The 11,850-nt window shown below is 47.5% G+C and overlaps 1 protein-coding gene across 4 annotated transcripts in view; it reads right to left on the minus strand.

Annotated features, from left to right (window-relative positions):
• SLC45A4 (solute carrier family 45 member 4) overlaps nucleotides 1–2,847 on the minus strand; it is a 60,971-nt gene extending 58,124 nt beyond the window's left edge. For 3 of the 4 annotated variants that reach the window (XM_050708470.1, XM_050708469.1, XM_050708468.1), the window contains exon 1: nucleotides 2,642–2,786. The gene's annotated coding sequence lies outside the window, so the exon portion shown is untranslated. Of the gene's footprint in view, nucleotides 1–2,641 lie in introns of all 4 variants that reach the window. The other variant, XM_035561689.2, reaches the window with a different exon arrangement.
• Nucleotides 2,848–11,850: the final 9,003 nt, after the last annotated feature.

Here is an 11,850-nt window from a genome sequence, read left to right on the forward strand (position 1 = left end):
CATGCCTTGGTTGTACAGAATTAAGGCATAAGACCTGCCATCTTTTCCTCGCCCAGTGAGGCACGAGCCAACTCGTGAGCTGGCCTCCAACATCACAAGGAGCTAGCCCAAAACATACGTTCACTGATCCCATCCTCTACATCATGGAAATGGAGTTACTTTGTTGTAATAACCCCCTTAAATACCCAATTTTGTACATACAGGAGTGAAGCTCTCACTTCCAAGCCACTGCCTTTGACAGAGAGGAGCTCAGAGTGATGTCCAAGAGCATCTCAGACAGACCTGGATGCAGTTTGAGCAGCTTATGACAGCATTACCTTTCCAAGCCTAAGGTGAAAAGGTACTTCTGGAAGCATTTATAGCCAGAGCGTCAACTAAATACCTTAATCTGTTACCCGAAACTGCTCTTCCTTCTTTAGGAAGGGAGCACTTAGGCCTGTGGAACATTTCATCAATCCAGTATAATCATTAAACAAACCAAATGAGGAAAACCTCATCTTTTACAATCCTGGTACAGGGGAAAAAAGCAGGCACGAGCTACGCAGGGTCAGCATTTAAGCAGTAGAAGTGTCAGAGCGATCACATCATCGAGCACTGCTGCCAGATATTTACAGAAAAGCTCAAGTCCTACAGGGAAACGGCGAGTATCCACCAGCTCTTTGAGCTCAAGTGCCAGCTCAAGCCATATTTCCTTAAATATTTCAGTAGCACTGCCTGATCCGAGGCAGCAGAACATGACGCAGATCATATAGGAGCAGCTCTTACAGAGCAAGAAAGAAACACACTGTAACAGAGATTTCTTCCCATGAATTCCCCAAACACCGCGGTTTTCCCTCTGTGCTTTCAGTGCTGTGCATCTAGTAACACACCACTTTTCCGAGCAAAATCACCTCCTCCGTCTGACCTCCACCATCCTGCAGCGTCTCTTCTTGCCCTTCCCACTTGCGATTAGCTGCAGGAGCCAAGCTCCAGCCACACTGACTCACCCGCTGCATCCAGTCGGAGCCCTGGCTGGGTCTCTTCCTGCCCTACACACAAACTAAAGGATGCCAGCCTTCACAGGACCCACCACAGTGGAAAACTGCCCCAAAGGGAGGGTATTTTTCAAGGTCAAAACCAATTTTAGCACAGCTAGCAGGTGCAGAATGAGGGCAGCTCAGAGCTGCAAATCACTGATAACGATCGAGGAAAACTGCAGCTTTCGGGGGAGATTTACGAGTTAAGTGCAAAGTAATTTCTTCTTCCTCCCCCCAGGACTCTCCAGCCACCACAGCAGCCTAGGTTAGCCCTCACTGTTTGGTGGCGCATGCCGAGATCAGCTTACAGATTAAACATGGAATTATTCCAATGGCAGACTAGTCAAGTTTAATAGCCTGAAAGGCTAAGCTGATTTCCATCTTTGGTCCCTTGTCTCCCAGCAGAATCCCACGGCCACCTCTTTTCGTCCCATCCTCACCTCGGCAGGACTCGTTGCTCTACCCTAGGCACCCCAATTGAGCCTCTCCAACCCCACCTCCCTCATCCTACCACCCACCCCATCATCTCCAAGCATTTCACCCCATCTGGCTCAGGCAGCCCCACAGCTCCCCCAGCCCATTACCATGGGGCTCATCCCTTCTCCATCCCCACAGCTCCCTCACCTCAACCCCTGCCCCATTTTCTCACTCTTCTCCTCCCTCTGCAGCCTCTCATCTCCCTCACTGAAAAGCTCCCCATCCCCTTCACCCCCTAGTGCCTCACCCCCACAGCACCTCCTTCACCCCAAAGCTTCTCCACCTTCCCCTATATCCAGTTACACACCTTTCTCCCACAGTTTCCTTACCTTCACAGCCCCACATCTCCACACCCCCAAGACTTCCCCAGCTGTTTCTCACCTTCATGGTCTCCTATGTCCCTCACCCCAAATCCTCACCTCACAGCTCCCCAACCCTTCGCCCCACTTTCACAGCCCCACAGGTCCCTCACCCCAGATCTCCCAGCCCTTCCTCACCTTCATGGTCCCATTATCTGCCTTATCTCACCTTCTTCCATTTCACAAACCCACATCATTACCCCAAATCCCTCCCAAAATCCTTCCTCACCTTCACAGTTCCATATCTCCCCTCACCCCACCTTCACAGCCCTCTCTCTCCATCACCCCAACACTCCCAGTGCCATACCCACCTCATCCTAACCTCTCACCCCATCTTCTTCCCCTCTACAGCCCTACACATTCCTCACCCCAAATCCCCCAACCTTTCTGGGCATTAACAGCCCCATATCTACCTTATCCCACCTTCTTCCCTTTCACAACCCCATACATCCCTCACCCCAAACCCCCCAACCCTCCCTCACCTCCACATCCCCCCTCACAGCCCTACACCATCACCCCATCCCCTCCTGGTCCCTTATCCCCTCATCCCACCTTTTTTCCCCTCCAGAGCTATACACACCCCTCACCCCAAACCCCCCAACCCTTCCTCGCCTTCGTGGCCCCATATCTGCCTTATCCCACCTTCTTCCATCTCACGACCCCACACATCCCTCACCCCAAACCCTCAAACCCTCTTCACCCCCCTCCCTCACACCACAGCCCACCATTCCCCTCAAGACCCCCTTATCCTCCCGCCAAAAAATACCCCCCCCCCCCAAACCCCCTTACCTGCCCCCTGCTCTCCCCCCTGCACCCGGGACCAGCTCCGTGTGGCGGGGGAGGTGCCCGCGGCGGGGAGGGTGGGTGGGGGGGGAAAGGAGGAGAAGGAGAAGGAAGAGGAGAAGGAGGAGGAAGGGCTCTGCTCCCTCACGGCGACACGAGCGGGCACCGGCGGCCGCTTTATACCGGGCTCCTCGGAACCCCGCTCCCGCTTCCGCTTCCGCCCCCTCCACGCCCCCCTCCTCGCCACCGGCCTCATGAATATGTATAGGGAGGCGTGATCTCGTTTTTCCCCCCCAAAAAATGGTGGTGAGGGGAGTGTTGCTAGGGAGACGTGATGGCGGCCTACGGGGTGGCCCCTCGCCCCCCGCAGGGGCGCTGCCACCTGAGGGAGATGGCGGAGACGGGGAGGGGGGGGCGGGGGGGTTGGAGCAGGTGTAGCGGCCATTTTCGCCGCTCTGCCTCCTCAGGCCGGCGGGGAGCCGGACGGGGGTGGAAGGAGGCGGCCGCCAGGCCCGGCCGTGGCTCCGGGTGTTTTCCTCAGACGAGCCGCGGTGCCATGGGGTGTCCCCCGGGAGGGAGAGTTGTGCCCTGCTGCCTGCCATGGCAAGCGACCCTCGGTCACCCAAACACAAGTGCTGGGGCACAGTCCCTTCCCTGCCTGGTATGCTGCAAACACTTCAGATTTGCATTGTTTTCTATACTCCAGATATCCAAAGTTTTCCGCACACCAAATTCCAAAGTTTTACACAGCAAATTTCCAGTTTTCCACACCAGATTTCCAGTTTTCTACACACCAAATCTGCAATGTTTTCCACACACCAAATTCCAAAGTTTTACACACACCAAATTTCCAGAGCCTTCCACACTCCAGATTTCCAGTTTTCTACACACCAAATCTCCAATGTTTTCCACACACTGTATCTCCAATGTTTTCCACGCACCAAATCTGCAATGTTTTCCACACACCAAACTTCCAGAGTTTTCCACACACCAAATTTCCAAAGTTTTACATACACCAGATCTCCAGTGTTTTCCACACACATCTCCAAAGTTTTCCACACCTCAAATTTCCAGTTTTCCACACACCAAATCTCCAATGTTTTCCACACACCAAATTTCTAATTTTTTTCACCCTCCAGATCTCCAAAGTTTTACACACACCAAATTTCCAAAGTTTTACACACTCCAGATTTCCAAAGCTTTCCACACACCACATCTCCAATGTTTTCCACACACATCTCCAAAGTTTTACACACACCAAATCTCCAATGTTTTCCACACACCACATTCCAAAGTTTTCCTTTATCGTGAATAGAAAACCCCAAGATGTTGAAGTTCCTGCCACATCCTATAAACCCCATGCAAATTTGCCCTAAAATTTCTTTTTAAAACCTACACAGGCATGTATTTTTAAATTGAAATTATTGACATCTAGCCTTAACTGTGCCAATTGCATTGGGCAGGGTAATATTTAATTTTCTTTACTTACATAAACTAGAGATGCATAAAGTTGCATGTTAGTGGCCTGTAAAAATGCACGTTATATCGTATAAGTGTAATTGCTTTCTGTTTCTTGCCATTCCATTAAGTATATATTCCAAAACATTTTTTTTTCTTGTGAACTTCTTTCTCTGCAGTTCATGAATAAACCACAAAGCATACCAGACTTCAGAAAAGAAAAAGGAAAACCACAGAAGGCAGAATGAAAGAACAGCGTACATCTATACGCTACTAAAAAGCAATATTAATTTTGAGTCGAGCAAAATTACTATGATTACATACCCTAAAGAAACAAAAACCTGAGTTAATCTTTTATTCTAGAACACTACTTTCAATATATCTTTGTTTTTAGGCTAATTCAGGCCAAGGACTAAAAAGCATGCGTAACCACAATCCTATACAACTTGCTGAATTAACCATCCCCTGGTGAGGACTCCCAAAGTCTGTTCCAGGAAGGGTTGTTGTTTTTTTGATGTACTATTGATGTATATAAAAACTATAATGACATTATTACATTTCTGAAAAAAAACGCAGCGAAATAGTTGTGTTAATTATGCACGTGGTAAAGATAAAGCTACCACACCGATAGCAGCTTAGTGTAACACCTCCTCCTGACAGGAAAACAGCATTCATTATATCTCAGCTGAAAGTGCATTAATAAAACATGAAAGCTGGTTCCACAGAAGACACAAAATTTGCCTATATGGGTAGGAGTGGAGAAGTTTAATGGCTTGTGGTGAGGGAAAAGACCTTGGTGATTTCAGTGCAAATTATCTGAGATGCAAACACAACTGGAAGCACCAAGCAGGAATCTGAAGTTGTGCGTGTAGTTAAAACATCCCAAATGTGCTTCTTGTTCTCCATAAATTGTGGCAACACAGGCTACCTGATGTTTTGGCACCTCACTTTAAAATACCTGAGGAAAATACCCCCCTTTTTTTTTTTTTTGTCCTTTTCTTGCCTGCCATGGTAGCAAAGCTTGGTCCTTTCCTCACCCTGACATTTTAGACGTGTTCAGGCAGTGTCCAGACGTGTCCAGACGTGTCCAGATATTTCTCCATTTTATTTCCTCATGTGATTTTCGCTTGAGAGTTGTTAATTGTCAGCCACTAGCTGAGCCCAGAGCCAGAAAGGGTAATTTTCCATAAAGCAAATATTTTACTTTAAAAAAATCCAAATTGTTATAAAGAGAGTGAGGGGGTGGAAAAAAAATCCGAGGAAGCAGACCCACCTCTTCTCTCTGAGGTTCTTATTCAACTTCAAATATTTAATCCATAATAAATAAACACATTCTCGAGTCTTGGCAGGGGAGAAATGAAATTTCTCCTCTTGCTGATGCCGAGGGATCTGTGGATGCGCGCTGGGCACAGCCATGTCCGTCAGGACACGGAGCTGAGGTCCAGGCACAGCAGAGGGTCTGATGTTTGTGGGGCTGAGAGAAAAGACCCTAAATAAGAGTTAAGAATGAGGTTTGGGACATGTTCCCTTCCCCAGCGTTTGTTATGGTCTACCTTTAGCGGGTCCCTGCTCAACGGGGCGGTTTTTGTGAATCTTGTTCCTCAAGCTTATTTCTCCCTTGGCAATGCAGAGCAGCCTGAAGCACTTTAGCTGGAGCCCACCATAAAGAAAACATCCAGAAATGACCTTAAAATCTCCCTAGTGACCCTTACAGTGCTTTGGTTTCCATTTTGTGGGTCGCATAGCTGGCGAACCCCCTCAGGCTCTCATCTCTCACAGGATTCTTGCTTCCACTGGTTTGTTTCGCATGCAGTACCCGAGGATTTTCCAGAAAATCTGTGGGACCTCTGGAGAGCAATATCCTGCCCTAAAAGCCATGCAGCTCCCTACACGATGCCCTCTGTCCTGGCATAGAAATCGGGGCAAGGGGTCTCCTCTATTTAATGAGCTGTGTTAATTAACCAGGATCGTCAACAAGCTGCCGTGAGTACTCCCTACTCCATTTCGCAGGTACTTTTGGCTTACAAAATTGTTATGAAAATTTGCCAAGCAGCCAAGCCAAACAAACAACACCCCCGATATTATTTTACATGCGTGTCAAAAGAAATGACTTGCCGCAGGCAAAGCGGGCTGAAGGAATTTTACAAGGCTGCGTCTGATCCTCCCTCTCCCCTCCCTCAGACAGTTAAAGAAATGTTTGTGTGATGGAAGGGGTAAGGGAGCAGAGGACAGCTGCTTAGGAATTAATGAAATGTTCGAGCGTTATCGTGCGATAATGGATTTAGTTGACTGTTTGCCAGCGTTCAGATCTGGTGCGAATTGCTTTATGTGAAAGGCAGGGATTCCTAGATTATCCCAACCTCGGGCGGCTGCCGCTGCTCCTCAATCCTTTGAAAACCCGGACTTTAAAAAAAGGTAATTCGTCATCCCCGGTGGACAAAAGCCCACGGGGTTGTTTTGGCTGGCGTTCAGCCTTCATGGCGTGTGACACAGGCGGCTCTTAGAGGTGCCTCCTGACTGGGAGCGCCCGTGGGTTTAGGAGACCTGAGGCGAGGCTTGAAGCAAAGCCGAGCCCTCCGAAGCCCAGCTGATGTCTCCCAGCCAGGACACTCGTAAACAGGACATGAAAAATGAGCCTCAACTTTCACACGTTTGGCTTGTAGCTTATCCCTTGGGTATCTCTCACAAAGGGTGTTTGATTCATTTCTGATGGGAAAACAGCGCCCTGAGCTTGAAACTGTTGTTTTTCCCTCTTCCCACCCTTCCCCAACATACGCTGTCATTAAGCTGGAACTTGAAATGGCTGTGTAAAATGGCCCATGTCCCTTGATGCTTTTTTTTTTTTTTTTCTGCCTAAAAGCATTGAGATATAATTCTAATTTCTGCTTATCAGATAAAAGCTGTCAACTTGTGCCAAGCCAACCAAAGATTTTTTTGTCTGGACTCAGACAAGTCACAAGAAGGTCTCACGGACAGCAGGATGTGCGACGGGGACCCAGACAGGCACTTCTTCTGGTCAGTTGAGATCGCCCGTGGTAGCCAAACTTGGCTTCGAGCTTGAATTTTTAGATCCAGATAGCTTTGGACAGCACCTGCGGCTACAGAGCACAACCCAGCCCTTTGCCCTGCCTTGTCCCCAAAAGTTTGGCTCGTGTCACCCCAGAGCAATGTCAACGGTCCTAAGCAAACGCGGCAGAGCACTTGTGGGTCTCTGTGCCTAAACCTGGAGCAGGAGCAGGATCTAAACCTCCCCAAACCATCCCCGTTTGGAGAATAAATGGCTGATGGTGGGGTCTCAAGGTGCATTGGCTAAGATGCCGATACGAGACCCTAAGATGTGTTATTGCTGCTGCTGCTGCTGCTGCTGCTGCTGCTGCTTGTGAGGTCTCCTGGAGAATGCCTTGAAGAATGAGACTTATTTTCCGGGTTTGCACAGCTAAAATCGGTATTAGCAGCTGCAAAATTATCCTGCCTTTTGAATTTATGTGCTCTATAATTATCTGCACAATAAAACTGCGAGGCATTAAACTCCAGTGCAATTTGCAGTTGATGGGGAATTTACTTGTCTGGCCTTCAAGAACAGTGGCTGCTGGACAACATTTGAGAGCTGCAGGACTTGGTCAGTTCAGCCACTTCTTCCCTCACAACAGAGAGACCAGAAACCTCCCTTTTTAAAGTTATTTTCTCTTTCTGTTTCTTTCCTCTTGGGCAATGAGCGGCGATTAGTCAGTATTCCTTCCGAGCTGTCTCACATTAAACCATGACGATGATGTTTATGAGGTTTCCATCGCTGCACTGGGATATTTGTGCTTTGGTCTCTCTCTATTTTTGCCAAATTGAAAAGCGGATACATTTTCATCACAGGTTTGCGAAGAACCAAAAACCTTGAACCAAAGCCTGGCATACAGGAGGTTGGTTAAGTCTGAGATGATTTCCAAGTGACCTCATTCACTTTAGCTTTACCCTGGTGAAAGCTGGCCAGAATTACTGCCCATTCACACCAGTGAATACAGAAAAAAGACCGGACCAGGGAGCTGTGCTAATTTTCTCCCTGAACAGGCTCCTGCAGTGTGCTGCAAAGCCGACTGAGATAGGTCCCAACCGAAGCCTCACCTGAGGGATCTCTCTGTTCCCTAGTGCTTTCTCATAACAAAACGACCTTTTGGGGGTTTAACTTATTTATAGGTGATGCCAGTTCGGGTAGTTCAGCGCAGAATAAAATGTCGTGTTTTATCTGGTCACGACACAGATGCCGAGCCTATAGCTCGAGACACTAAGCCAGGACTTTTAGTTAACAGATCGTTTATCCTTGCTCATTCCTCCTTCTTGTCTTGCAGCCTTTTAGCTACAGCTGAATCAAAAGCACGCAGGTGTTATTGGGCACGTCTGTTTTGATCGCCGAGGTGGGACCTGAAACCTCTGGAGCCTTCCTGGAGGTCTTGCTTTTGCTCTTTGTTCTGCTAAGGCCTGTTACAACCACACGGTGTGACTTATCTCATCTCTCCCCTTGCCTAATCGGTACCGTACCTAATCAGTGTTTGCAATATTCTGGGTCCCAGCATAGGCAGGATTTCAAATTGTTCAGCCCTGTGTCATGAAAACGGCACGTGGAAAAGCACCGGTGTTTTCTGTGTTTTTGGAGAATCCTGGGGAACAACTCAAGGCATCCACCGAAGCTAATGACTTCTCTAGCCGTGACTCAGTGTTAGCGGAGGTCTGTGAGCAGTCACAAAAATAGACCGGGTTGTACCGACTATATTCATCGTTTTTTTTACATTCCCCTGAAAACATGAGTAACGCTCACCTGGGTGATGGAAAAGCGAGCTGGATTGGCACTGGTTGGCAATGGGATGGAAAATTAGTATGTAAAGAACCTAGTGATTAAGATAATAAAAACAATGTTAAGAGTCTTAGGTGAAGCCAAGTTTTATAGCCCTCGAGCTTTTAATTGTGAAATTCTTGGCTCTCATTTTGTTTCTGAAATAGAAATCTATTTAAACGACTTAAGCAATCCAGGTTTCAAGAATAACCTGGAGCATGCTGTTGTTGTAGTTGTGACGGAGAAACTGAAACGACTTGGGCGAATATTTTTTATTCTAATTACTTGAATTTCCAAACACAGCCAAACAACTGCGGACCCTGAAGTGTTTCATATTAAAGCCATTTTAAACTTAGAGGAAAAAAATGAAATGCATTTCCAAAGTCCACAGTTGTTTGGAGTGGAAACTAAAATCCTCAGCAAAACACTGATTTTTTTTTAAAGGTTCTTTTAATCAAGTCTCCCCTAGAAGGTGGGTGGAAAATGTCAAACTCACAAATTCTGTAATTTGCTCCAAAAAATTGTGTTATTATTTTTCCTTTTCCCTAGAACTGACTATCACCCCAGTCGTGAATTTTCAAGTAATGTTTATTTGGGGGAATCCCTCTACCTACAGTGTGGAGAGCGCACGCTGCTGTTCTTGAGCTCTAGCTTCACTTCGCAGTGACAATGATTTAAAATCTATCTGCTCTCAAAAGGGGTTCTTCTGTTCCTCTCCTTTCATCTGCTCGTCGTATATGCTCAGGATTAGTCCGTGTGTCTAGCCAATTTGGTGGGAAACCCAACATAAAAAGTGGGCAGGTTTCTGCTGGATAAACTGCGCACATTGACTCACGCCGCGGTTGCTAAACCTCATTTCAGCCTGCAGAGGCTGGCAGATAACGGTCAGACCCTTTCACATAGTATTTTCTCTCCCAGGGGAAGTCACGCTCCCGTTCTCACTTTTGACCCCTATAAAACCAGCTGCGTTTTCCAGCTTCTTCTGAGCAATTTCATCATTTTCCTTGTACACTTCCCGGATCATCCTAGAGCCACCTCACAGCCTGCTGGAGGGGGACCCAGAGGTGCCGTTGCTCTTTTTTTAGAGCATTGCCAACAGCAAACGAACCAGGAAGGTAACAGAGACATCCTTCCCCGATGCTGTTCTTATTTGGGCAATCCTATCAGTTCAGCACCTTGTTCCTTGACTTGTAAAAGGAGTCTGGCAGCTAAATTCCTAAAGTAAGTACCTCAGAGACCCAGGACTGCATTGGTAGGACCAAAAGTTTTGTCCCCTTGACTTTTTTCTTCTATAATTAGTGAATCAAACACAGCAGGGAATATTTTCTAAGTATTTCAGGGTAGAAGTAAAAATCCTTCCTCCCTACATGGGTCTCAGCCCTTTCTTCTGGCCTGTCAGCGTCTGCGGGGTGCAGTCGGATGCTGGGTGCAGTTGGATGCTCTCCCAAAGGACATCTTGGCGCTTACCTGGGCCAGAACACAGAGAAATTAAAAAATTTCCCTCCCCACACACACAAGCGCATGCAGAGCTGGTAGCGCTCTTAGTTTGAGGGTAGAAAGGATGGGGGTGTTGATGCTATAGAGACAGAACCTCAGAAGGTTCTGAGTGGAGATCACTGGCGACATCCTGAGCAGACGAGGCTGTGGCACAAGATGAAGAAGTTAATAAAACTGAGAGGAGAGGAATGCTTAGCAATGAGAGCAATGGGGGTATTTTAACGAGCTCCCCGGGGAAGCACTGTTGCTGTGCAGAACTTTGAGAACAGACCAGCAGAAATGGTTTTGAGGAGTTTCGATTTTTCCCATCAAGTAATCAGCTTTATTTCTGCGAAAATGGCCCTCCCCAATCGCAATTAGACAAGAACTGGCCTGAATGGGTTGCTCTGAATTTGAGCGAGATATTTTCTTCCAGCTGGCAAAAGTTTCATATATTTTCCTCTCTCTTCCTTTCTCCTGTTAGTGGTTTTGGTCAGACCAGAAGTGAGCGATACAGAATCTGCCAGAAAAAATGTTTTCACAATTGAGATTTTCATAAATGCCTTTCAAAAACTGCCAGTCAGCACCCTTGGAGAGAGAAATCCGCTCTTGAACTCTACAACAGGTACGGAGCAGACACCAGCTCTTATCATCTATCTGTCCACCTCAAACCAGAGACCTGCTGGACTCTTCCTCTTCTGAGAGGGGCACACGTGTTTTGTAGGGGATATCAGCTTTCCGTCACCCCCTCTGGTTTGTAAAGCTCAAGCTTTACTTCCCAGAAATGAGAGCTGCTGCTGTACTGCTTCCCTTTCGCTCCCTTCCTCCCAGCCTGCTCTGCTTGCTGCTAGCCAAGAGCTCCCCTAAACCACTTCTTCTTACAGGTCTGTGTCTTGTTGTTGGCTGCAAAATTCAAGCAGACGTTTTCCTGGGGTTTAGGCAGATAGAAGGTCTCTCCACCATGTGCATGTACGCAAAAAGAATTCCACAAAATCAGCGTTCCAAATGAGCCCCCTGCAGATCTAAGCGCTTATTTGAACAAATTCCTGGAGTTTCAGCTGCCCTGTGATTTTGATGTCCCTCTGAAGTGCAGCTGAAACCCAGAAGTGTTAAAGTTATCACGAAGGGGGACAGCAGTTCATGAGAACATGCCAACCTCACGTCCTTAGGAAAGTGGCTTGAAATCCAGAGACAGGGACAAGCCCATAAATCGTCATTCCCAGTGTTTCTTTGGCTTGGAGGTGGAGGATACATTCACACACCTGAAGTTGTGCTTGGCCCAGCCCTCTGAGCTCCGTGTGAATTCTGCACTTGAAGCCAGCCCCAGGAAAACTTTCAGCTGTTCCGACCTTTGCTTTCAATATCTATGTAACAAGAAATTGAGAGCTGGTGGTAACAGACCTCTGCCGACTGTGCTGTTAATGCCAGCAGGAAAGCGAAGCTACTCGGGTGATCCGTGAGC

This window comes from Cygnus atratus, chromosome 2 (genome assembly GCF_013377495.2).
Source record: "Cygnus atratus isolate AKBS03 ecotype Queensland, Australia chromosome 2, CAtr_DNAZoo_HiC_assembly, whole genome shotgun sequence".
Taxonomy (NCBI): Eukaryota; Metazoa; Chordata; class Aves; order Anseriformes; family Anatidae; genus Cygnus; species Cygnus atratus.